The sequence below is a fragment of the Felis catus genome, chromosome B2 (genome assembly GCF_018350175.1).
Source record: "Felis catus isolate Fca126 chromosome B2, F.catus_Fca126_mat1.0, whole genome shotgun sequence".
Lineage (NCBI taxonomy): Eukaryota > Metazoa > Chordata > Mammalia > Carnivora > Felidae > Felis > Felis catus.
The window spans coordinates 72710304-72714659 of NC_058372.1; the positions used below are offsets into that span (position 1 = coordinate 72710304).

Genomic DNA, 4356 nt, shown 5'->3' on the forward strand with positions numbered 1-4356 from the left:
GTCCCTGATTTGGAAACTAAATTTTATAGCTTAAATGAATTTCCTCTTTTTATTTAAAAGAAAAATTGATGTTCAGGCATCGATGTTCAGGCAAAATGTATAGCTTGGCTAACAGTACACTTTGATTTACAGAAGGGTTTGGTTGAGACCTAGGTTCTACCATGCTGATATTTTTCTAGCTCACCTCCCTTACTTGAACAGAACACTTAAAAGTAAATGCACAAATGTTAATGGTATAGAAAGAGTATGAACACTTTATAAAAGGAATTTATTGTACATGCATATTTTAAAAGCACTGTCCTCACCTTTATGTAGTTTCTACTGTTGTGAACCTCAAACTTCCATCATGCTATGAATCAGTTTATTAAAATTTGTTGGCTATTTTCTTTAGTTCATCCTCCTTGCTTAAATTGTTACATTTTTAGTTATTATAGCTTTTTCTGCAATCTTCTCTTTATTATTTAAGATGCAAAATTTATATTAAGTCAGGAGTCATTAGGTTAATAGGTCCATGAGGGCAGCAATTCTGTCTTCTTTGATCATTGTTCTCTCCAGTGCCAAGAAAAATAAAAGGGATTATCATGATAAATATTCAATAAAGATTTTTGAATGTATGGATGAATGCATCAAAAATCTCTGAAAAAGTATAACACAGCCTCTATAAACTTGGAGACTCTCACATTTTGCAGTAGAAACTTAAAAAAAAAGTCATTCAAGTCAAATTGTTTGCTGCTTTTATTAATAACACTAATTGCTTATTAGGTACTTATCTTCCCCAGCATTGGGCTAATTACTTTAATTGTATTATTTAACATACTATCCTACTGATTTTATTTCCATTTTATAACTAAAAAATATCTCTTACAGAGGACAATTAGTGTGCCAAATATTTCTTTCATTTCTTCTTTTTTGTATAGCTTGGTGAACAAGACTAGTAGAGATTTAGATTCTGCCCCTTCCTGAATAGTGGAACAAAAATAACAGTAAAATTGGAGCATTTCTTGTAATCCCAAGTTTTAGTTGAGTCTGGGGAATAACTAGAACATAGCAGCTGACCCAGAGTCTAAGTCCTGGTCAAAATTGACTTGATGAAGTAATGAATTTTCATCTACAGTCCTTCCCTGTATGATTCAGTTCTATATATTATTTCATCCATGTGTTATTAACACATATTTATTAGGTGCCTGCTCCATGCCGGATACCATGGTAATCAATGGTGACCAGTTATGATCCCTCTCTTTGCGGGACCTTCAGCCTAGTGGAGAGGAGGGGAGAAACAGACAAGAATCAGGTTAAAAAGAGTAAATATCTTATTCTAAATAAAAGTTTATATTATATGAACAAAAAGTTATTCTACAAAAAAAAAAAAACCCACACATACACAATAAGTTGTCATAAAGAGTGAATGTATTATATGCTACCTGATAAGAAAACTTGATCAGAGACTAAACTCTTTCCCAGAACATCCTGCCTCAGAGGATTATACTCATCTGAGATTCTTCAAAGCGAAGCTATGTTATGAAGAACAGTGATACTTTCAAACCCCCACCCTAAGGTGGTCACAGGAGCATCCATGCACCATGCACCTTAAAGTACAGGTCAGCTCAGTTGAATGCTAGTTGTAGTACTCAATGTCCCATATCCCAATTACTCCTTTAGTTCCAGGCAAAACCCTGGTTGGATCATTTTAGTTGGATTATTAGTGTCTTTCATTGTTAGTAAGTTTACTAAATTGCAGATACAAGTAGTGCTTTCTTTTATCTTTAATGAAGCTAATATAACGGCTCCTCATCTGTTTGCTTGTTTGTGTTAGCCTTCAGTTGGCTTTGAAGTCAGGAAGAGAAGGGTGATATTTATTGGGTTCCCCTAGATTTCCAATTATCACATTTACCATCAAAGTTTTAAACCCAGCTGTCTGCTTTTTATCCCAAGCATTCCTTTTTTTTTTTAATTCTCCCTCTCATTCTTTTAAACCTGTGCTTGTTTTTCTTTCATAACACGTAACCCATAGACAAAAGAATCTTTCAATGATCTAGAGATTTTGGGTCCTACAATCTGAGACAAATTATGGCAGGGAACCTAGCTATTTCATTTACTATTGTATTCCTAGGAATTAGAACTTTACATAGATATCACTAAACAATAAAAATATTTCTTGAATGTTAAATTCTCTTCTCTTGAGCTAATACTCTTTTTTAAGATGCCTCATAGTTATCTTCTTTCAATTTGTTTTTATAATTATGTGTATGATTTCTTAGATTTGTACACGAACTGGATTATATCACAGACAGGTGTGACTTCAACTCAAATCCTAGGAGCTGAGATGACAGAGGTCTGCTTGTACACATTCCTGTTTACTTTCTGCTCAAATTGTTCCCATCATAAGGATGTTCGTGTATTTTTCTTCATGATGTTTATTTATTTTTTCAATTTTAGAGAGATAGAGCATAAGCAGTGGAGAGTGGCAGAGGGAGAGACAAAATCTTAACACTAGGTGTGGAGCCCGATGTGGGGCTCAATATATGGTTATGGGATCTCATAACCCTGAGATCATCACTTACTTGTTCTGAAATCAAGAATCAGACACAACCAACTGAGTCACCCAGGAATCCCTTCGTTGTATTTTAAAATCTATATAAACAATATATATATAACTGAGAATTATTTATTTGTCTAAATATGTGAATCATTCTTACTCTCACAGTGATATATTCTTATTTGGGCCAGTTGCAAGGCACAGAGATGTCTAACATAATGCTGCTTATGCTATTGTCATTTGCCTTTTTATATGTGTATCATTGAGTAAGATTAACAGTATAAAAACTACTAGGAGATCCAAAAGGTTGTTATCTTTATGTGCCCACCACTGAAAACACCCCTCTTGAACAAATTCTTAGAAATACCATGAAAAAAAAATATAGAGTTCAACTATAGTTTTATATTAACTAACTTAAAAAAAAAAAGATTTAATTTCATAAAATTGGCATATATGCAGTTGAATAGGTATTTTGCTTTACTACTTTTAACAAATGTGAAATATGACTCTTTTGTATTGTCTTTCGTGAAATTTTACATATTGCCTTTTGTGAAATTTTAACTTCTGTGCTATATGAATCACTAACTTAACAAACTAGTATTTATTAAGGTCTTCTTATGTGCCAGAAATTACACAGTCTCTTCAGATGTTTATACAATGCAACACTTCTGATCTCCAGGCACGTGTGTTGTCGAGCAGAGAAGACCAACATATAAACAAGTATTGATACAATGGAGGTATGCAGGGAGGGAAGAGAAATATCTGGTATTTCTTAGCTACTGTAGGAAATTTTATTAAATATCAGTTCATTAAATCAGAGCCATTTTCTCTTTTAACAGATAAGAAGCCTAAGTATCAAAGAAGTCATTGCACTTGACCAAGGTCAAAGTCATTCAAGAACACATACTCACATTGGTTCAGCTCTTGCCAGTGTATTTTCATTTTTATTCAGTTTCTTAAGAGGGAGTATCTATAAGAAAAATAAGCCAACATTTTATTCTTTTCCTCTTATTTTTTATACTTATAAGTGATTTTTTTTTGTAATTTAACTTTATTTTTTATTTTTTAAAATTTACATCCAAATTAGTTACTATATAGTGAAGCAATGATTTCAGGAGTAGATTCCTTAAATGCCCCTTACCCATTTAGCCCTTCCCCCCTCCCACAACCCCTCCAGCAACCCTCAGTTTGTTCTCCATATTTATGAGTCTCTTTTGTTTTGTCCTCTTCCTTGTTTTTATATTATTTTTGTTTCCCTTCCCTTATGTTCATCTGTTTTGTCTCTAAAGTCTTCATATGAGTGAAGTCATATGATTTTTGTTTTTCTCTGACTGACTAATTTCACTTAGCATAATACCCTCCAGTTCCATCCATGTAGTTGCAAATGGCAAGATTTCATTCTTTTTGATTGCTGAGTAATACTCCACTGTATATATATACCACATCTTCTTTATCCATTCATCCATCGATGGACATTTGGGCTTTTTACATACTTTGGCTATTGTTGATAGTGCTGCTATAAACATGGGGGTGCATGTGTCCCTTTGAAACAGCACACCTGTATCCCTTGGATAAATGCCTAGTAGTGCAATTGCTGGGTCATAAGGTAGTTCTATTTTTAGTTTTTTAAGGAACTTCCATACTGTTTTCAGAGTGGCTGCACCAGCTTGCATTCCCACCAACAATGCAAAAGAGATCCTCTTTCTCCGCATCCTCACCAACATCTGTTGTTGCCTGAGTTGTTAATGTTACCCATTCTGACAGGTTTCAGGTGGTATCTCATTGTGGTTTTGATTTGTATTTCCCTGATGATGAGTGAT

The 4356-nt window shown here is 33.8% G+C and overlaps 1 long non-coding RNA gene across 1 annotated transcript; it reads right to left on the minus strand.

Annotated features, from left to right (window-relative positions):
• Positions 1–717: 717 nt before the first annotated feature.
• On the minus strand, positions 718–3506 carry LOC123385445. Its single transcript, XR_006597960.1, has 2 exons — positions 3448–3506; positions 718–1255 (listed from the first exon to the last, which is right to left on the minus strand). It is a non-coding gene; the product is annotated as an uncharacterized LOC123385445 (long non-coding RNA).
• Positions 3507–4356: the final 850 nt, after the last annotated feature.